Genomic DNA, 25000 nt, shown 5'->3' on the forward strand with positions numbered 1-25000 from the left:
ATATATATATATATATATATATATATATATATATATATATATATATATATATATTCATACATTCATACATACGACTTTATATCTGTGGCTATATTTGTTTTGAAAGCTAAATAAACTTACTCTTTTCAACGAATATTGATGATTAAAATCACCATACAACAAATTCATAAACTATCTATCAAAACGTCAACCTAAATTTTGGAAAACTCTAGGAAAAAAGAAACAGGATAACGCATCCCAGTCCCTTCAGCTCCCACCAAAAGAGGAGAACCCTCTTCCCTCTGCGATGCCCCGGGGGCGCATTACCCTCAGGACGACTGCAGGAGCAGCATACGGCAGCAGAATGTCTGAACTTGATAAATACCACCAGGACTCCTCGGCTAGCCTAAAAACCTGCAAACTTCTGTCAAATAAAAAAGCTCCTCAACTGGATTTCGAAACTCGTGGACGGCAAAAGAAGCGAAGGATAATAGAATGAACGGTCTTGATTCGTTTGGCAAAGTGTCTACGGGAAAATCTTTTCAGAATGAGGACTAAAAGTTTCCATTACTTATTCCAGATATGTTGCGGGATCGCTGTGCTTCTTTTGCCGTTGCTTTTTGTAAGTAAAAGCTGATAAAATTTTCGGTTAATCACTTCACTATCCTATAACGACTTTGAGAATTATTAGATATTAAGTCATTACTTCATAGCAAATTCAAGTTACGATGTTGACGAAAAATTCAAGTGGATTACTGCAAGGCAACATGTAATAAACATTTGCCATGATTCTACAAGAGAAAACACGAATAAAGCCTTGTTTAAAATAGAATACTGTATCAGAATACTATAAAACTACTTCTATTTAATGTAATGCAATATGTGTAGGCATGGTGGTGATTAAATGAGACACGTCTCGCCCGTTTTCGAGTTTATTATAAAAATGTACCGTAAATGGGGCGCTTGTCGAGGCAGTCTCCCCACGAACTCCTCTCGCACACCTCTCACTCACGCATTTCACACAAAGCTGCACGAACACTGGTAACCAAGTATGATTTTTTCCAACTATTACAAAAGATTTGACAACATAGATTATACTCAAGATGATACAGAGGTCACTTGAACATGATCATAAAATATTTTGCATATAAACACTGAAGTATTTTTTAAGATGATAAAGGGCAAGTGGCTATGTATTTTACATAAGTGTTCTCATACGTTCTTTCTTTGTCACGAGGACGGAAAGTGCAACACTCTTTAGATATGACAACATCCCAAAAGTTCCTTCAGGTCTGAGTAAGTGTCGACGTGGTCAAACACAAGAGAGTTGACCTGATTACCTCTCCCTTTATTTACAGAAAAACGCCTTCTGCCATATTTCATCATCACAAATCTTTCAACTTTGAAAGACAAAGCTTATCATGTTATACAGTTCATTTTAAACATACCCACAGAAAAATTATTCATATGCCACATCATTACATATGTATCCATCCAAATCATTTTCTCGTGTGTAACATGGAAAATTCCACCCTCCAATTTTCCTTCGGCCAGCCTCGAGATAACATCATTACAGGACTGATATTAGTTTACTGAATAATGGCGCCTCGGTTGTGCCTTCAGGATTGTCGCACTGCCTCGAGGGACGGAAATTCCCGTTTCGACCTCCTGTACTGCAGTAGAACGAATTTGCTTTTGGAAGCATTATTCAAATGACTATGGTAAAAGCTGTTCTTCAAGAAAAAAAATAGTATCTCAGATAATTAATCTATTTTAACCAATTTAGTCATCGCTTTTTAACAGTCCTCATTTGCCAAAGACTTTGCACAATATATTTGCTAAATATCAGGTATGTATCTAGCAGCATGAGTCATTGTAGACTGATCTACCAATGGAATATCTGACACATTACCCAGAGGCAAAGATCACATACAACGAAAATGAGAGAAAAACAAAAATCATCGGAAAAGGCCAGCCTGTCTGGCAATAGGACGGACATAGTTACCCACCCCTCCAAAATATTACAGACTTATAAACGAATTTGTCTACCTTAAAATTGATTTTGTCTGTTTAAATCATATGACAGATTGTACCAATACCTGTAATTTCAGAGAACTTTTTATTAATCAAACTGATGGTATACTCAGACATCTTTCTCAAATACAGATGATTATAACGCCGTTCTATTTCCAGCTGTAGCGTGTGTTTATACCCAGAGGGCGAGTGTTTAAGTCCTAGTGTAGTAAAGAGGTTAAAATGCGCATGTCATTATACCAAGGACATAGGCTCTTACGCAATTTAAGGAGCACTCAGTTTCCCCTATGATGGCAAATCCTTTTACCAGGTTCTCCCCGTAGCTGCGGGGCAAGATGCATTTGGGTCTCAAGCCTTTGGCACCCCGAAAAAGCGAATTGTACTTCAAGGTAAGTTGTACCTCTATACATGGGTAGCGGCGCGTCCACTCAACAGTAAAAACATACTTCGGTAAATTTTCACATGTATATCACAAGCAGGTTAAATATATCTCAAGGACTTCCTGGTAGTCCTAACTAGTGCTTCATACGATTATCTAGCATTTGCCAAAGGTTCGTTCTCTGTGACGTGGGTACGATAAGTTACGGCCGTGTGTTTACATGTTTCACTGTAGTGTTGCACGCATCCGAAGATTCTATACTCTTCCTAACTTCAATAAGCGCTGTGGTAGTTTTATTTACCACGGCGATATAATAAGCATATTTATACTTTATATATGCCTCCCTATTCGTCCGTAGATCCAAGAATGTGTATCAGTACAGACTATGAGTATCTGAAACTCCATATGACCAAGGAAAACAAATTTTTTTAAACACGTTTTTATCAAAATGCACAAACAAGTAAAAATTAATTTTTTGAGGCACGCCAAGATTTTCTTACAATTAATCATGTCTACAAAAATAAAGGTGTGGGCGCCAAACATGGAAGGAAATGCTACAAGAAAAGAAATATATTTTTTTTATTTCTCGTGGCATTTCCGTCCATGTTTGGCCCACACACTTTTTTTTTTTTTTTGTAGATAGACATGATTAATTGTAAGAAAATCCTGGTGTCTCAAAATAATTATTTTTACTTTTTAGTGCATTTTAATAAGAGCGTGTTTAAAAAAAAACTTTTATTCTATTATTTTATACTTTTTACCTTTAACAGATATTGTAACCGATTTATGATTATAACTAAAAAAAAATTTAACATGATATCCTCTCGAACCAAACAAGGTTTGGAAAATTCCGCAGAGTTATTAACTTATTTTACCGAGTCAAAGAAGGCATGAAAAATCGAAGTGTCATACAAATCTTGAGATACAAGGAGAGGTCACTGTAGGGTCACTAGAGGTCACTGCTGACCTACTGATCATGTACAGTACGGTTGTATTGTCACCTGGATGGAGTAACCATGCAAAGTTTCAAGTCCATCGGACGAAGGGAACAGGTCCAAAATTCAGTTACAAGATTTGACAGACAGACAGACAGACAGACACGCAAAGTCAAGTTAAATGAAAGCATGTAATGAAGGAAAAACCTGCACCCCACCTCCCCTCTCTCTCTCTCTCTCTCTCTCTCTCTCTCTCTCTCTCTCTCTCTCTCTCTCTCTCTTTCTGCTTACACTTACTTCTATTTTTGAATGATAACCAACAACAAGTCTGCCAAACAAGTTTAGGAAACAAGAAGACGATTGTCAAACAGAGCAGGAAATGTGTTTTGGGAAACTCTAGATACTCAGTCGCAATGAATGGACAAAAATCCCTCTTTTGAGTCCACGCTGTCTTTTTCAAGCAAACCATTAACGACTCGATGCCTCCAGATAAAATATGGCCTTCATTTACCCACGGTAATAAATTACTTTGTTTCGGGACAGAACAATTTGTTGGCTAATACTTCTGTGAACGTGAGTTACTATTTAGCGCAAAAGGCTTCGGCGTGGAGGTGGAATTGCTAAAAACCAAAGTTTTTTCCGTTTGTGCATCTGTTTTTACTATGGCAAGGAAATGAATGTTTACTCGCTAATTTGCTCTGCAGTTTCTAAACACTGAGGAAGATTTGATGTCTGTCGCGTTCCTGTTGAGATGGAAACAGTTATATTATTAACAGCACTTCGATTATTTTCTCCTCGTTCCTTCGAATATTTTTGTTCCGCTCTTGTTCCCCAATTTAATCCAAAAAATAAATATTTAAACCTGTTTCTTTCGTAAGAGGATAATATTGATTTATATTTATAATTTTACTTTTCCATATTTGTGATGCGAAAAATATGATTAAAAACTCAATATTAAGGGTCTAATAAACTGTAATGTCAAATTCATATGGCTATTGATATAATTTTATGTAAGTTGCATAATTCATGAATATTAGATGAACGTACTGATTCTCATCTTTCAAATAATTCTTTGACTTAGTTTCTGATTATTCTGTTTTTTGAAAAGAGCTACCAGACTACTCGGCATTTGTGATTTTCAAAAACCTAATCAGTCAATTTCAAGGGCTGTTTGAACATTGTTAATACTGATATCAAACACAGCAGTGATATCATAAATTCATCTATAACCGAAATAATGTATCATTTGACGCGCACAAGAAATCTGAAACAATTAGAGTTCAAGCCTACGTAAGATTCAGAGAACAAATAAACCACCGTTTCGGTTTAATACTTTTAATTAAACAATATCTAACTAACTATAAAGAGATTATTAACACTTAAGTTTGTGTGCGCGTTCGTGCAGTATTCAATGAAAAATTAATATCCAAATACTTTGCCGTGATTATGTATGCAATGTTTTTTTTTATTTCCTGAACATATATATATATATATATATATATATATATATATATATATATATATATATATATATATATATATATATATATATATATATATATATATATATATATATATATATATATATATATATATATATATATATATATATATATATATATATATATATATATTTTTGCATTTCCTGGAAAAAATTTATTATCTTGTTATTTTAAAAAATTCTTTTATTATTAAAAAAATTACACTTGCTTTGACTTAAAGAAGCCCAAACCTAGGGAGTGAAATATTGTATAATACTTCTTTAGATGCCATTATGGAAGATTTACTTAATATTTCTCTTTGTTTTCTTGCGTTCTTTCTTTTTTTTTCCATTGTCAGTTCGCTTACAAAGAAATAAAAACAGGATAAATTAATTTAATTTTTTGCCATGTGGATTTTGTTTCCTAATCCTTGACAATTATAATTTCATGCATTATTGAATGCAAATGAAAATGCAAGGAACCAAAGAGATCACAAATAAAATTTCCTTCTTTGACAAAGGAAGAAAACCAGTGGCTGCCTCTCTCGAAGGTTTTAGCGAGGGGAGGACGGAAATTGGTTTAATGCAACAAAGGGGACTCATTTTCTTTTAACGGCTCTGAACATTGAAAGAAAATCCCATTTGTTTAAACTACTGACAAAAAACTCAAGGTACATTAAGACTTGTAAAAGACTTGCTCAGGTCATTAATTAAGTCAAAAAATTGCGCCGAAGTTTCTTTGGCAATAAAAGTATTCTGACATACAGCATGTAATGCTGTATGAAATTATTGGCCACGGCCGATGAAATATCTCAGTTGACGGCCATATGAAACAGACTTTTAGCCTCGCCCCGGTGGTAATCTGTGTCTGTTTTTACACAATATAATCGGTGCCAGACGGGGTTCACGAAATAATGCTAAGTTTATGTTAACTAAAATAAAATCTGCTGAGCCTTAATAAGTTGCAATTTTTAATGTTTGATGATAACGCCACTGTAATTTGTAAACAACTCGAGAAAAAGTAGTTTTTAAAACAAACGGAGGAAAAAGTACGGACGGACAGACAAACAGCGCATCTCAAGAGTTTTCTTTTACAGAAAACTCAAGGGGGGCCAAACAAATACAATAAAAGTGTTCACGATTTGCGATAAAGGACTGTATGAGCCTTAATTATGACGCAGTTCCCAATAGAAATGATGGGTTGGTTTCATATCAATTCTTTCAATGGTTCCATATTGATTTGTGTCTTTTTCTCACAATAAAATGATCTTAAGGAACTGGGTTCCAAAAATAATTTCAAGTATGTTTTATGTTGGACTTGGATACTCATAATCCTAATTTGAAGTAGCACCGTTTCAGTTTTAAGATCTTTATACATAAGTCATTACACAATGGTAAACAATTGTCAATGAAAAGTTTTATTCCAAAATCAAAAATGGTATAGCGCGAAATTATTTAAACCAGGAGAGCAATAACGAATAAGATCATGAAATATTCGAGTAATACGTACTCAAAAAAAAAACCCACATGAAAGATATTCAATAAAATTGTTAAATAAACTTTGGTTCAAACCCTTTAAAACAAATAGGATCCAAGCCATAATTAAAAATAAATCATGTTATCACGTCTCCTTGAGAGTTTTTTTTACAGAAACACCAACAAATTTTGGTGAGACCCTAATTAGTGTACACGTTGCATGAATTGTTGTTACAAATAACAAGTAGAAGCTGCGCCGAAGTTTTCTCGGCGCAATCGAGTTTTCTGCACAGCGTATAATGCTGTATAACAGCGTCAGTGTTGACTGTTAATCATGTCGTTGCTGCCTTGGCTCGAAAAGGGTAAAGGTATGTAAATTATACAAAGTATATAACGTGACTTATTAGCTTTCTTTTTGCAACCAGAAGCCAGCTCTGAGGCTGAAACTGTTTGAAATTACACTAAGCAGAGGGCAAGATGCTGACTTAAAACTTTTTCAGTGTGCAGTTTTAAAGGCTAGGCTATTACCCACATGTTATACATAGGCCTGGACTTTTGTGTTTCCAAGTACTGTGAATTATATAATCTTAATAGTTCGCATTTAGTGTTGCTAATAAGAGAAATAAACCAGCACCATAATTTTATTCTTCAGTTTCTAAGCTACCGGTACCCCAGTTCTAACATGTCGTTGATTTGAACTAGAGACTACACTTGGCTGGATAGTAATGCTAATATTACTATTGCTTGATAAGTTTGGATTAACAAATAGTTTTGCCACTGGTAGTCTTCAACAATCGCTATCCCATGAACCGTCAGCTTAACAACACGTCTGAAGAGAATCTTAACATTATATATATATATATATATATATATATATATATATATATATATATATATATATATATATATATATATATATATATATACTGTATATATATAAAACACACAGAAGCACACACACTACAGTTATGTTAATGGCCGAATAGTGATATTGCATTATTCTCTGAGCAGGTAAAAAAGGAAATGAGACAAATTAGGGAAAGTCAGATTCAGAGTGGAATGGACCAAAGCTCACTGAAAAGGAAGGTTCTTCCTCCTCACGTAAGAATTTTTTTAGATACTATTTCATAAATGAAGAAATGTGTCATATATTTGTGAATTTATTTCTTTTTCTAACTTACAAATTGATTCAGTGTCAGAGATTATTTAATGCTGACTTGATGTTTGAATTAGGTCTGCATGACGATCCAGTGCCTAGTGCAAGTGGCATTGGACGCATTACTTCTTCTGGCACGGACACGGATAGTGAATTAACAAGCGATCTGTCAGAGACTAGGCCTAGGCCTATGCTTAAGACGCAGTCAGGTCAGTTGTCTTTCAAGCGTCATGAAGTCCATTTGTGCTTTGCATGTTTTCATTATGAAGACTTTTTATCGTGAGTTTTTTTTTGTAAATTAGTTTCGTATACCATCTTACGCAGTTTATGAAAACTTACATAAGTATATAGAAACCTAAGTGAATGCAATGCAATTAGAGACAATGATATGATATTAATTTTGTCATTATTGTTACAGTTAGTGAGAAAAAGTTCAGAATTTTAGTTGGGTTCATGGTATGTTTACTTTGTTCTGCTCACGCTCCATCTGTTTGTTTCACAGCATCTGGTAAGCAAGGCAAAAGGGCAGTGGATTAGGTAAATGTGGCAAGCATAAGTCAGGAGATACTGCTATTACTGACGTAGAGTCAACTTCTAGCCGCTCACAAGGGCCTTCCAAGAAGAAACCTCGGAAATATAAATATATAGGAAAATGGTCTACTGATCTTAAGCTTCACTGCTTTACAAAATGCGCAGGAAGTGATGAAAATTTGAAAGATAAAGCATACTGTACTGTGTGCTCCAAGTTAACTGAAGGACCACTTTCTCACTTGTACAGACATTTGAAGACCAATTACCAAATAACTCGAGCAAAATCTGTGCCATCAGCAGCATCTGTACCTTCGTTATTTTCAAGGAAACTAGGGCCTGCTAGAGATTCCGAGAGATTCAGATTAATGTTGCTGAAATTCCTTTGTGACCACAGTATTGCATTCAATGTTATGGACCATCTTTTAAAACTTTTGAAAAAAGGAGCGCCTAATGAGCCAGTATTTCAGAATTGCAGGTCAGGTAGGAAAGTATCTAGGAACTTAGTTGCTAATTGCATTGGTAGTGAGAGTCTGAAAGAATTAGTTGATATTCTTAAATGTCACAAGTGTTCAATAATGCTTGACAAGAGCACAAATGTGTCGACAATTAAACAATTGGCTGTTGTCGTAAGAGTTGTTGATTATAAAAAAGCTGTAGTTGAAGATAGCTTTGTGCAATTGATTGATGTGGAGGATGCTTGTGCTGAGGGATTATTTAAAGTGTTGAGTACTTTTATGGACACGCATGGTGTCCCCTTTGAAAACATGCTTGGATATGCGGCAGATAACACCTCAGTGATGATGGGGAACATGGGACGTCTAAAGGCAAAGCTTAACACAAAAGCACCCAATTTGTTTGTTCCTGGATGCATACGTCATTCCTTGCATCTCTGTTCTTCAGCAACTTGTCAAAAGCTACTTAGCTCTGTGGAAGATTTATGTCGGGACACTCATGGATACATAAATCATAGCCCAAAAAGTTTAGTTATATTTCACGAATTTCAGGATTTTGTTCGTGTAGATTCTCATAGAATACTCCACCCTTGCAAGACTAGGTGATTGTCTGTCGGACCTGTTGTGGACAGGATGGTTCTATTTTTTAAATCTGAAGCCTTAGAAAGCAATGTACAAGCAGCAGGTACAATACTTGATGGCTTGAATAATCCTATTATAAAACTATAGGTATATTTTTTGAGTTACATTTTACCGGTAATTAACAAGATGGGTAAGGAATTTCAGAGTGAATCTGTAAAAATTCATGTTGCATATAGTAACATCTGTGCTTTTTACAAAACTGTCCTTGGTGATTACATGAAAAGACATGTTGTAATGAGGGCACCTCATGCTTTTGCCATCAGCTACAATAACCCTATTAGTTTCATGGATGAGCGTGATTGGTATTTTGGAAGTAAAGTTGAAATGAATGTGAATGATAAGAATATGATGAAAGGATTGGAATCTCAGCTGTCAGAATTCAGCGTTAGATGCTTGAATTTTTACATAGAACATGCAGGACAAATTTGTAAAAGATTTGCAGAAATGAATGAGATACTGCCTTCGCTGCATGCATGTGATCCACAGAAGCTTCTGTCAAAAGTGTAATTCCTCTCCTCACTAAATTTCCCCAGCTGGTGGACAAGGCTGAATATGATCAGTATAATGATGAGTGGACACAATTAATATTTCAAGAGAAATTAAGTCAATCAAATGATCGTACTAAATTTTGGTGCTCTGTCAGGAAAATGAAATGCAGCAATGGGACACCAATATTCCCCCAAAATTTCTCAATTTATGTTGGATTCAATGGTGCTGCCACACTCTACTGCTGCTGCGGAAAGAATATTTTCACAGGTGAAATTAGTGAAAACTGATGTGCGGAACAGATTGAATACGGAATCTACAAACGGCATTTTGTTGACAAAAAGGAGTAGGGGAGAAAAAGATTGCTATGAATGGGAGCCAAGTGAATCAGTGATTCACTCAGCTCAATCCCTGCACAAGGTAGATGAATAATTATACAATTGATGTATAACATATTGAAGATAAGTTGATAATTAGAACCAGAATGAATATGTTGTTAAATTTAAGATAAGTTGATAATCATATGTTTAATCATGCAAATTTGCCAATTTGATGCTTCTATTTCCAAATATACAAATTCCATTAGTGGTATTAGTATATCAGGTAACCTGTAGTTCATAATAAAATACTAACCCTACTTTATAGCTCATAATAAAATACTAAAATTACAAACTAATGTATTTTATTACTAAAAAATATCCTTAATAAAATCCTAAATAAAAAGAAGCTATGTGGTTCGTTGCCTGATGAATGACAAAAGCTGCGTTGATGCAAGTATGTATTATTTTAGTTATACATTTTCTCTTATGTTTGTGCAAGATGGTGTGATACTTTTTGGGTACTTTTTGGGAAAAGTAATGATACATTCTTATGTCTTTTGAAAAATTTAGGATACTTTTTATAATTTTCCACGATCAAAACTGCGCTCGGTGAAGACGCGTCGTGCGCCTCTGGAAAGCGCTGCCTGACGCACTATCCACGGCTAAACTTAACTTTGAATAAAATAAAAACTACGGAGTCTAGAGGGTTGCAATTTGGTATGTTTGATGATCGGAGGGTGGATGATCAACATACTAATTTACAGCCCTCTAGCCTCAATAGTTTATAAGATATGAGGGCGGACAGAAAAAATGCGGACGGACAGACAAAGCAATCAAAATAGTTTTCTTTTACAGAAAACTAAAAAAGAAAAAGGACTCAGGTAAGGCTGTGGATACAAATTCTACAACGCTATGAACTAAGGGAAAACTGATTTATCAAGGTTTTATAACGCGCAATTTATTCTATATTAATCCACATTTCATCTTATCCTTCTACCATGGATCCATTTATTTTCCCGTATTTACACAAACACAAATACACACACACACATATATATATATACTATATATATATATATATATATATATATATATATATATATATATATATATATATATATATATATATATATATATATATATATATATATACACAGTATATAAATTATATATATGTAGAGAGAGAGAGAGAGAGAGAGACATTCGATTAAAAATATTTTTATTTTGAAATAAAAGTGTCGATTCGAAATTCAGCCCATTTTCGGTGCTCTCTACGAAGACGAAAAGTGAAAATAAATCGGCAGAGAGGATATTTATTTCCGTCTTGGTTTTAAAGTCACAAATTGAAAATCATATCGAGTAAAATGAATTTATTTACTGATGAGCGTATTGAAAATTACCGTCAAAATATTGATATTATCTACATTATTATTCTTTACACTTTCCGTAGCTTACATATCAAATAACTCATTACACCGCAATTGAATGTATCTTACATCACACATAAAATATTTGTAAATTAACTCTCATCTTCTAAAAGCAAGACTAGACACAATTTCCTCTCAAAAATTCATATGCTTTTAATATAGACCTTTAAATGTTGTACCTTTTGAGAAAGGACACACACACACACATGCACGTGCGTGCACACCAGCACAAACACGCCCAAACACACCCATATATATATATATATATAATATATATAAATATATATATATATATATATATATATATATATATATATATATATATATATATATATATATATAGATAGACAGATAGATAGATAGATAGGTTGATAGATAGATAGATAGATAGATAGATAAATAGATAGATGGATAGATAGATATAGCTATTTCACATTCACCCCCACATATCTCTATGAACTTTTCAGCTGCCAACATCTTTTTCTAGACATGCATACTTAATTGCTTAACCTCAACTACACACCGACTCCCTTCCCACCATCCTATTTCAGAAATGTACAATTAGATATTTTCCTTACCACAGGCTACTAATACTTCTTTTGCACGATATGGTACAAGGTATTTCAATGACGATAATAGAAATTTGAAAAATGGGAAAAAGCACGTTAAACGAAGAAAAAGATTAGAAATTACGATGACCATCCACATACACGTCAGAAACTGACCACGGCACTGTATTATCTGCCTTATGACTAGAAAATATATTTCTTTTCACAAAAGACGTTGACACAACAACCGACCATTCGCCATTAGTTTTTCCTATAATATGATTCAGATAAGTTTTTCTTATTCAAATCTGTCTTGATTTTTCTCACGTTTATTTACAAAAATTCATATTTTGTAGCCAGTCTCGTGAGCACAAGAACGGCCCATGCATGCAATGCGTGCCCTTACATTCATTTATGTAAACTATGACATCCACGTATGCACAAACACACAAGAAGAAAATTAATATTCTGTATAGTTTCATGTATATTTGCACCATCGAACATATGATAAACAGCAACATTTACTTTGCCCACCTCCTTCTCATCCTTTGCATACACCCAGGTACCTTCCATGTAAAAGAAGGCGGGACAATTTGAACTCTGGCACACACATCTAAGCATGTTTAGTATAATGAGACTTGTTAAAGACAAACAGCCATGAAGAAGAGTACGTAATGAACAAATTCAATATGTCTGAATAAGACGCACAGGGAGTTCGAATGAACGGACTCAATATGTCTAAAAAAGACTCCATGAAGGATTTATATGACCTAGTTTCGAGGAATCAAAATAGACTCCCCAATCAAAAGATGACTTAATTTTTCCTGTTTCATGATAATAAGAATCCGTTTGCAAATGAAACTCAAGGAAAAAAAATAAATAAAAATAAACAGGAAAAATTGTTTCTCGATACCTGCAATAATCAGTCTCTTTAGGGCTGAATACCCTCAAATGATCGCAAGAGAGGCTGTGATCTGTTGACGTCTAAAGGTGATAAAAGAACTGTGTTTACCCCCGCCGCTTTCAAAGAGTTTCATTACTTTTTGCAGATGCTTTCATTTGTAACCTCTAGCAACAACCAGGAACTACTTCCTTTGCGTCGAAAGTTTGAGCAGGGGCGCGTCTTCCAAAGGACCTCTTCATGGAGCAAGATCCGAGATGGATGAATTGTGCTTTGAAGAATTTAAGTAATTCTCTTCGTTTGTTTTCTTTTAATAACACGTGACAGTACTTTTTGTCTTCCTTTACGTGAGGTAATGAATAAATATTGAAAGTAATATTACCACTTTGGTGACTAATTCGTTGATAAACGGTCATTGTCTGGAAATAAACAGATATTACCTGAAAGATTAGAACGGCAGTTAATATTACCACTACCTAAATTATAACTATTTACTTCTCCGCAGCGTTAGTTTCAATGTTACATTTAATACCCCATCTGATGTTCGCTTTTTTCATTTAAGTATAAGCTATCTTAATGAAGGCTCACTTTATACCAATAAACAGATGCGCGATTATTCGTAACCGCATAAGCCTTACATTGTTAATTTGTAATTGAATACCAATTAGATTTTTTTATCTCTAATTATTGACTTATTACATCTTTGTATTACCTATACAGTATTACCCTTATGCATATGCACGCATCTTTTAACTGCAATCCAATCCTTCACAACAGTTAACTAAAAAATTTCAAAATTTGATATAACAGGCTTAAGCTGTAATGAGTACAATATTAAATTAACTGATATCTAATGTAGCCAAAATCCCCACCTGATTAGCCACAGATGATGAGCTCACGAAAATGTCTTTACCCCGAGCACGAACTTTTAGAGATATTACAGAAGTTAAGGTATCTATCACCTTAAAGCACCTGTAATTTTCTCCCTAAGGTCGAAAAGCATTCCAGACAGTTCAGTGATTTGCAGGTAATAATACATAAATTGACTGCGGAATTTTATGAATAACGAGAATTTCATTTGGGATGATTTTTCTGCGTGAATTTTAGGCTACTCTCATTTTCTCTCACGTGCATTTCATTTTCATTCAAAAAATTGGAAAGTGAAATATGACATATGAAAAATGTATGTTTTGTCCAATTTATAGCCAATGACAGTTTTATGGATAAGGAAATATTTCACGTGAGCAAGAATTTTAAATTTTCTCTTTGGGAATCACTGAACATGCGAACCAGCATCAACAGGTGAAGATTCACATATCTACAGTTCATGAGAACAATGTATTAGATCATATATTCAAAAAATGTACCTCTTAATTACATATTTTAACGAAACGCGAAAGATGGTTCATTAAGTTGTTTTTATTTAACCCAAATAGCAATAAATTTCATTCTGGTTTTATATTATATAAGGAAAAAATATTTGAAATTTCATTTTGAATATTCTGTAATATAAATTTGCCTGTTGACGAATCAGAACTGTAATATATTCAACACTCAGTTTCAACCAACGGAGACTTGAAAATTCTCTTTCTTATCAAGTCCTTGACCCCTGGGAAAATGTCTCTCTCAGAAGAATGGGAACAGAAAAATAAAGCCAATTTCAAATTCACCAACTTAACATTTCTGTAGTTGACTTCCATCTCCTGGGTCGAGTTGCGAGAAGAAAGCAAAAAAAAAGGAAAGAAAGAAAGAAAAGAAGCAGATTCACTCAATCTATGACTCGTAACAAAGGCCGTCTTCCCAGGATGAAGAGATCCCACCTTATTCCTTGGTTGTATTCCAATTTCTTTATGCATAGCAGAACGCTTGCATTACTCTATTGTTTTTTTAAACGAGAGGCTTTATTTCTTTTGCTGATCTCTTATTCTGCCTATTGCTTATGTTTTCCTGACTTCAAAGTTACAAGAGTAGCTTACGAAATCATCCTGGTAATGCCATTCAGAGCTGAGTGTATTTCATAATGAAACATTACTCTCTAATTGTTACTTGAATGTGAAATGAATCTTTCAAACGAGAAATAGCCCATGAAGGAAATGTCGATCATCACTGGGAGTAACGTTAAATAGGCCTAAAAATATAGATCTTAATTATCCCTGTGTGTGTTTTTTTTTTTTTTTTTTTTTTGTCTCGAACAGCCTCATCTGCAATATTCTGATGCCCATTGATGAAAACTATATTAATCAAATCTAAGTCCTCAAAATGCAAAATCCATGAACCCATTAGCGAATTACTGTGCTAAGATTTACGTGCGTCAAACAACATTGTTTTTATTATACTTATGAAGATCTGAATTTGGGTAAAAAATTTAGGTATTCGACCTTTGTTTTTTAAATGGAATACCACTGGCAACAATTGCTTTTAACAAATAAATCCTTACGGGCCATCCATTATAAAGTAACATTGCTTCAGTTTGCCAGCTATTAGGTTTTTCAGTCACTTCCTATTTCTCATCCTTATCATATACACAATAAAGGCTGATGAATATTTGTATTTGCTCACACGGAAAATGGCCTCATAAGTTTTTTTTACTCTTTGCTTTAGTTATAGATACTACTTACTCTCAGTTTCAAGAAACATATTTGCTATATCTTGTACATAATGCAATTCTTGTAGCAAATATCGAAAATGCCATTGTGCATAGATATCTAAGAGACCCATGGATTCCACGCAGGTTTAAGTTTTGCTTTAAAAAACCTTTCTTTAAATAGAAGAATAAATTAGTAAATACTGAAATCAATTATGAATATCGGTGCACTGAGTACTTTACGCAACTTTTATTGAACCCTTTTAAATTAATTTGTTCTGATGACTTTCGTGTGATAACGACTTTGTTGAGTGAAAATGTAGATATCCTTTTTTTTTATAAAAATTTCCAAATCTAATTATTAATACTATTATTATTCAGAAGATGACCACAATTCATATGGAACAAGCCCACAAGGGACACTGACTTGAAATTCAAGCTTCCAAAGAATATGGTGTTCATTAGGAAGAAGTAAGAGGAAGTAAAGGGAAATACATAAAGAAGAGATCTTACTTATTAAAAAAAAAAATAAGTTAATGAGTTCACAAAAATGTATCAAAATGTAAGGGGAATAGTGCTGAGGTAGTAATGCTTCGCATCTCTTCTTGAACTTTGTGAGTTCCAATTGCACGACATCCTCAGGGAGACTGTTCCATTGTCCAACGGTGAGGAATTAAGGACATCTGGAACTGGGAAGTTCTACAGCGAGGCACATTTACTGCATATTGGTGTTGCTGTTCAGCGAATCTGGTTGCTCTCGGCAAGAAAAGGGGATCATGGATAAATTGTAAATGTGAAAGACCTCTGTTAAAAATACAACGTATAAAAAAGTGACAAACAAGAAACCATCCGTCCATGGCCCAAGTCATAACTGCTAATATTAAACAAAAACCTACTACCACGAACCACTGTATCTAAAAAAGTTAAATCTCTGGCAGCAGCAGACATCCACACCGGAGAACAGTATTCTAATAAAGGAAGGACGAATGACCTAAAACAGATTGCACTGAGTTTATCACTGTTATAAATATAGAGGCCTTACGCACAAGTACCTAACTTCCGTGCGGCATTTGCTGACACTTTCATTAAATGTTTCTCAAAAGTAAGATGCGAGTCAAAAGTTACAACTAGAATAGTTAAAGCTTCAGACCCATTCAGCAGAGTTCCATCCATCTGAAGGTGTTGATGGGGTGGAAAATCTATACGAGATCTGCTAATCAACAGTGTTTTCGTTTTACGGGGCTTCACTCTCATTCCCTACCGACTACACCATTCACTAATCCGCTCCATGTCCCGATTGAGGCTAAGGGCAGCTTCATTTCTCATAAGTGGAGACATCACTACTCCCACAAGCATTGACATACTGAGCGATCTTGTTTTCCAGTCCAACAACCATATCACTTGTGTATACTAGAAATAACAATGGACCAAGAACACTACCCTGTAAAACTCCAGACGCAACAGGTCTTAGTTCTCTAAAGATCCCATCAATAGCAACTCGTTGCTACCTACCTGTAAGGAAATCTTAAAGTAAACTTAAAACATATCCACCCACTCCAAGGTTCCAAAGTTTATAAATAAGGGCCTTGTGGTTTACTAAATCGAAAGCAGCACTAAATCTTTTTGAATTACTCTAAACTCAAAACCCCTGTCAAGGTTCTCTTGCAAATGGCATGTCAAACCTAAGAGACCATCGTAGGTGTACCTAATTGCTTCCTATATGCATATTGGCTATCAGCAAACAATCCTTTAGATTCCGCATACTTATGTAGTGGCTTAAAAATAAGTTACTCTGCGACTTTGGAGAGCACTGATATGCCATTCTGTGAAACAGGCACTGTATTGCTAAGGTTGCATTCATCCGCAAAGATACTACGTCGACTTAAAAATCTACGGAATCCACTAATCTTAGGAGACACCACACTAGAGACCTTTTTAAAATACAAGAGAAGAAACCATTTGGATCTTCACCCCAGCTATCAAGATTATCAAGAATTCTCTTAACATCCCTAAAGTGAAATGCAAATTTTTAAGAATAGGTTCAGGGTGACAAGTATCAGGATAGGGACATCTCCAGCTGATTGCTTGGCTTCAAAAGCTCGATGAAGCAGTTCAGCTTCTTCCCTAAGGCCAGTAACCAATCTACCATCATCTGTTAGTAGTGGAGGAATGGAAGATGAGCCTGACCCAAAGGTATATGATGCCAATTTGGTCCACCATGGACGAGGCAAAGTAATTCCTTCAAATTTCATTTTTAAGGAATTATTGTAATTTCTCTCAGCTATATGATAAATTCTATTCGCAGCACGCTGAGACTCACAAAATTGTATAATTTTTATGTGAACAATTTCGTTTCCATGCGTTGAATTTGGTCTGTTTGTCATGATAAGCTCTTCTACATGCATCATCAAACCATGGCTGGTCATTTGCCCTGAATTTAAATACAGGAACATACTTTACTAAAATAGCCATCAGCATTTCATTTGACTTCTTCTTGGGATCTGGATCTGATATAGCATCTGAAATATTAAGTGTTTGGCATGCTTCAATAATGCAATCCCAGTTGGCTATAGATTACAGCCAGACCGTTTTTCACAGGGTGGAATTAGGAATACATTGTTTGACAGATATGTCCATCTTAATGGTGCAATGATCGGGGGTGCCTACATACAGTCCTTGGACTTCACAATAGTTGGAACATCTGTGAATATGCGATCTAATCTATAACCAGAAATATGCTTGGGTTCCTCAGTTAGCTGGGCAAAATCGGACGATACTCAACTCAAGAACAGACCGGCGACGTTGGTCTGAGGAATTCGAATTAAGCCACTCGATGTGCTTTGCATTGCAGTCTCCACAAATAACGAATGAAGCTTTTGAATCCTGTGACTGAGCCATACTAATCCTCTCCAAGTGACAGTCATGTATAGAACCGTCGATATTTGGATTGCGTTAAACAGCAAATACGTATGCATTGTAGAACTTACTGAAAATCTTAAAACAAAGAATTTCATGACAACAACACTACAGGTTTTTCTGACGACATATAGGTCGTCCGGACTTAGTGTATACAGCCATACCTTGCGCATGTGAGATGTTAAGACGATAAAATAAAATCAGGACCATCAAACCTTGGGATTAAAAACTCAACCTTTGACCTGTTACTACTTACAAGTGTCTCAGATTAAAACCGCGCACAAAAAAAAAAAAAAAACACTTGCAAGACATTTGTCACATGTATCAATCTGGCTTATATTCCCTTTAGCTATTTCTTTAAAAATCCAGAATAATTTACTTGTCAATGATGTTTTCTATCAAAAACTAATGAAAATTAGTACTTATTGCATTGCTCTTCTTTATCAAGGCGTCTGAATTGTCATCTAGTGTGCGTGAATTTCTTTCGACATGAAAACATTTCTAGTTTTTAAGTCTTTTTGCTAGAAGGTAAAGAGTGGCATTACGTTACATGACATGAATTTTACACCAACAAGCAAACGATCCAGAAGTAGGACTTAGAAAATAATAATAAACAGTTTTAGGAATTCAGGACACCCTGAATTCCTAGAACCGTTTTCCTTGCGGTGTAAATTCCCCCAAATTGAGGTTTGATGTGATATTCCCAAAGGCTGCAGGTGAACGACGGAGCAGATGATGAGCCCCTTGCAAAAATGCCTTTATTCCACTTCCATCATCTTGACTATCAAAAACATTCATTCGACTGGTAGCGTTCCACGCTTGATGATTTCATCAAAATCGTACGAAATATACTTTAATGTGTGGTTTCATAAGAAGGTAAATTCCAGTATCTCCATCGAATACTATTATTTATTATTGTACTCGTGTGAATAAGCAACCATGCTCAAACACTGACATTTGTAAATAATTCTGTGACTTTTCATGATTACTAACTTTCTTTATCAACAACTAGTATTGAGACAGTTTCAAAAGTGCGAGGCTAATGTTTAAATAAGTTGAAAATATCTGAAGCTAATAATATCCTCAAAACATGTGGATTTACAATGTTTTCTCCTTCAATAACATTAGCATGCATCAACCATATGCAAAAATCAAAGAGCATCTTTCTCTCTTGAGGGAATCCCAATTAGGAATTCAAGTCTTTCTTTCCCTTGCGAGATAATTGTAGGAGGGGTAATCTGGAATGATCAAACATCCATTTCCATTCATAATAATTCTATCCTGTTAACTGAAAAAAACGTTCATCTGCTTCATACTTCGACGTAAAGAAAAGGAACGCAATCATAGAATCACGAACAGCTGGTTGATTATCTTTCTGGTCAGTCACTGGATAAAGAGATAACGAAAGCAAGGGGGAAATATGTGGCATATAAATACAAAGAAACGCTTATGATAGAATTGATAGAGATCGGATGCATTGGGTATCGAGGATAAACAGAGTATTTATGACATCCATGGAGACCAATAGGCCTTCATAACAAGTAGTTTGTGCTAAAAGGGAAATTGACTAATTGGTTCAAAAGTGAGTCTCAGTGAAGGGCAGTGTTCTTGTGGGATAAAAATTGTGAGTCTGAATTTGTTGTGGAGTAATTGATGTTTCCAGGTGATGCGAACAGTGATTAGGGCCAATGACGAGAAACTGCTACCATTGGTGAAAGACTCAGCAGGGGGTTTTGAGAGAAGAAAGTTGTAAGTGAATGTCAGCAAGGGTTACATCGATTCTAAACAGAAGCCACTTAGTTGGGAAAAGGGTCGTTAGTAAGTACATTGGATGAATGAAAGTTGTTGATTTGTAAAACTATTTGGAATGAAATGTAATGGATGACAGTAAGATAAGAGAAAGAGGCTAGTCACAAGGAAATCTGAAGGAAATAAGGAAGGAAACAGGGTGCCTGCAGAGTATTTGGAAAGAATGATGACAGCGCTGGGGATAGAGCGGTCACTTCTAATGTGGAATGGAGAGAGCCTACATCCTATTCCCAAATAAAAATTCTGTACTTTCCGAATGTTAGACAGTCTTTTCAAATTAGCGCACTAATTGGTGTACTGTTTACAAGCTTACATTACGCATTTCAAAACGGCAAATACGTGAAAATATAGAAAACAAAACAAGATTGAAACAATCTGCGCATGGTATTAACTTGGTTATCCTAATACCCTGTCTTATGTGTTTTCAAACACGTATAAATGATGTGATGAGCATTGTTAACCAAATATTCGACATGGCTTACATTTACTTTTAAACACGGCAGGAAGCTGCATTTTCGGTGATAAATAATTCATCACATTAACAATAAAGAACCATTAATTATTCCGAGATCTAACATGTATTGCTTCTTCCAAGAAACCACCTTGCCTCTTTGAAAACTTAAATGAAAGAAAACATATATGAAATAAAAAGAAAACTACTACAAAAGATAACGTGACAGTCAATAATTTACTTGTATGAAAGGACAATGTTCGTGAAGAATGGTTACACTGCTATCAAAGTAACTAAACCCTGGTTTACTGGTATTTTAATCAGTTTCATCCTTGTCTTTACATCACCAATTATCTTTCCTCATATACCTAGTCTTAGGCTGTTGCCTTCTAATAATGGGGAGTGAAATTAGGCCCTAAAATCTACATTAACGTTGTCAACTGTGTCTTGAGTCTTTATAAACACTGTAACACATTTCTCATTGCCTCTTTAATACTGGCATACCATATTCAGCGGTATGTCAAAAAGACGCGATTGCGGTGGAAAAACAATTTAACTTTATCAAAGTTTCCCCACAGATGCGGTCCCGCATTCGCAGACGATGCTCACTGCACAGATTATTACGAGAAAAGTTAAATAAAAAGTTCCCACTCACAGACAACCTCAGAAGGCACGTGAACTCGTTTCCGAGTGATAAATTCTAATTTTTTTTTCTCCGGGAATGAATAATTCATCCACTGATGGACTGATAGAAAACAATTTTCTTTGCTCAATGAAATGGGCCTCTTTCGCATCCAGTTGCCTGGGTTTTTCCCAGTGACAAGATGTGAAGACCGCATAATATATAAACGTTAATCATAAACAAGTACTAATATATACATAACTTAGTGAACACAATTCTGAACAAAATTTCATACAATTGTCCGCACAACTTAGAGATCGTAACATGAAATGAAATGTGCAAACGTTCAGGGGGGGCGAACAGTTATCACAGTCCCTCTGACGTAAACATTTCCCATCAAATATTGTAAAATTTTATAAAAGTTCCGTCATTTCTGTTACTGGTTTCCCAATTTAGTTATTGGTATATTGACTTTGTAAAGTCATATACAGTAATTCTGGATCTTTTCAGTTCGTGAGTTTATCAGCATAGCATTTCATTAAATATATCGTCACCTCTTATCTTATTTTTTTAATCAAAGTGAATAAAAATCCTATGGAAGAAGCCTAATCATTAGTATGTAGCGTTATTTTATATTATTACATTTCCGAATGCTAAATTCTAACTCTTACCTGCAACATCTTTTCTACTGGCTTTGTTCACGTATCAGGTTCGTACCTGCAAAAAATGAGAACATGATCTAATCAATATCTTTAAAAACTTTTATCATACTTGTTGCTTGAAACAGAATGTACAGGAATAAAAACAATAAACAATTAAAATATGAATTCATGGAATACATAAAATCAGAAAAAATCATTGAAGCATTTAATATAACTAACATATTCTCAATAATAGTCAACAGATTTCAGTGAAATATTGGCTGTACTGGTCAACATGTATGGCTCTAGCCCCTGTCACGCAAGATCTGTTGCTTCTTCCTAGCAAGATTTTCCTGACTCTCGTTATTAAGACATCTAATTAGTAGATCATTGTTGAAAATCATGATAATCTCTCTCTCTCTCTCTCTCTCTCTCTCTCTCTCTCTCTCTCTCTGAGCTCTTTTTTCAATATACATGAGCTTGAAGCTCATAACACTCCTTATAGGCTACCAATTTTCCAAATAATTTAAATCCCAGTGACAAATCAAAATGAAAAGATAAGCTTACCATGCAATTCAGTTGAATATCTGCCTTTATAATACTGCGCAAAATTAAGAAAAAAATTCAAAAGGATTATTTCTTGAGCCAATGACAACACAGGATTAGAGAGAGAGAGAGAGAGAGAGAGAGAGAGAGAGAGAGAGAGAGAGAGAGAGATAGGGATTAGATTTCAAAATACTTTCTAATCAATATCAATGATAATTATATCAGTAAAAGGGACACATACATATATACATACATACATATGTATTGTTCATGTCACAGAATTCACTGTAAATGATCAGCATTCCCTGGAGCCATGTAAAATACCTTTTTAATATTGATGTACTCCGCAACTCTGAAGTCACCCGAATTTCTAGTTCTCATTTGTAATGCAAATGAACAAATCACCATCTCTTTAATGTGAATTATCAAAGGATTCCAGAACATTTCATTCCCACTCATGGGGTTCTCCGGTCATGACTCAAATTGTTAGTGGAAATGATAATCGACATAAAAATCTATACCTTCTTTCCAGCAATCGTGCAGCAATCATTCCTGTAGCTGCCTGATTTCTTTAACTTTATGTAAATGAGATGGGAATGATGTCATTTGAATGCGTTGCATTGGATTGGCTTATATATTTAGAAACCCCTCGCATACTTGCACACGAGACGGAAGAAACATGTCGCGATATTGTGAAATTAAAAATATCGCTTCATCCGTGGTCTACAGATGACAGTGGCTGCTATCACAGCATTTCAGGATATTGTGAAATAAATTGTATTTAAATCCAGGGTTCACAGATGATAGAGAATACAGTTACGTCTGGTTCAGTGCACTATATAACTGAGATGCGGGTTCAGGGATAAGTAGCTTGTGATAAGTAGCTTGTCCCTCGTAACACTAGGTCTAGGAAGGAGGTGGCGCTGTTAGCGAGCACATATCAGACGCCATATTTTCTAGGCGGAAGTTCAGCTCAGGATTCAAAGTCGGATTTAATGCCTAAGAAAACAAAATGTTGTTAACCCGACGAGAGATCCGCTCTTTTTCCTAACTGATGACGTCTAACAGTCATTTAATCTTAAATACTCCGAAACATGGCATAAATATTGACTAAAATTGTGAAACTAAAAGAAATGGGTATTCACTGTGAAACTGTTACAAATACATTTCGAAACATATGTCTGATGTTTGAACACACGGGTTTACTTTCCTAAAAATATAACATAATGATTTACGACTTGGTCTTAAAATGGCTATTTCATTAAAAAAAAAAAGGACATAGTTATATTTTTATCGAGGGATCATAATACGTCCACCAAAAAGGCTATTCGTAATATCTCACGAATATTACTTTGCTCCATATTGCCTCGAGGATTTTTGTCTTTCATACTCACCAACACACTTTCGATTCCCCGTTATGCTTCAGTGTACTTATGCAATATGGTGGTTTATAAAAGGTTGAAAATGCACAGCAAGCTTTTTTTATCTGTGAAAATAGGCTCATTTACGTGGCATGCATTTAAACAGACAGGGATTTACAAAAAAAGGCAGGTGAGAACTGGTGATCACAAAGGTTAACATCCTGATTCATTTTGTCCACGCAACTATCCCGGTAACCTCTAAAAAAAACTCCTCTTGGATATTTGAAAATCATGGAAATCTTTTATTTGATTAGACCTTCACTGTAATGTAAAGGTTTCAGAAGTGGTCTTGAATGAATTTTAAATTTCCAGGTGTATTTTGCGTATTTGTATAGATCAAAGTGTAATAATATTCTTTTCACATTCCGCTGGGGAAGAGTCGTTCTTTCTGCCGTTTTCACTTTGAGTATTTTTGACTAAAAGGGTAAGGGGTGAGTGTGGGTGGGGGTGGGGGGAGAATCTTCTAGGGAAGCCCTCGGCTAAGTAATAAAGCTTATGCTAGGTTAAGTCAGGTTAAAATGCAATGGGAAGGATAACATCAATACTTTGTGACACCCATCAAAATGCGCTCCCCGATCCTTTGCAATGTATTTCCCTTTACTTCCTCTTACTTCTTCCTAATGAACACCACACTCTTTGGAAGCTTGAATTTCAAGTCAATGGCCTCTGTGGGTTTGTTCCATATGAACAGGTTTCATCTACTGAATGACAATAATAAAATTACCTCTAAAATTCTGGACCATCACAGCAAGCACTTAGAAATAAAATACCAACAATTCTAAAAGTCAAATATTATAATTTTTCGCACCATGTCCTTTACTTTTATTTAACAACACAAAATTAGATCATTTTCATAAGTAAAATGTGTTCATGTGATAATCCTGAAAGTATTCCTTCGACCATCAAGCAAAAAATACGAAGCAGGTTATTTACTAAAACAACAACAACAAAATTAATAATAATAAACACCAAAATTGGCACGAAATGAATCTAAAGCGTTCGGAACTAACTCAAGTAATAAAGCAAGGAATAGCTGAAAGAGAAAATTGATTTTATTGGGAACAGAGGAAAATATATTCCTAGGGTATATTCATTTCTGTTGTTTTTTTGGAAAACGGTGACATTTAACTACACACACAAAAAAATGCATTATTTCGGGACATAATTGAAGCAGACTTTAGAGTTCATTTTGGGAGAGACTAATTAGTTAACAGTTCCGTACTTATGTAATATAACATCTTTACAGCAGTTAATAGTTACTTAG

This window comes from Macrobrachium rosenbergii, chromosome 12, assembly GCF_040412425.1.
Source record: "Macrobrachium rosenbergii isolate ZJJX-2024 chromosome 12, ASM4041242v1, whole genome shotgun sequence".
Lineage (NCBI taxonomy): Eukaryota > Metazoa > Arthropoda > Malacostraca > Decapoda > Palaemonidae > Macrobrachium > Macrobrachium rosenbergii.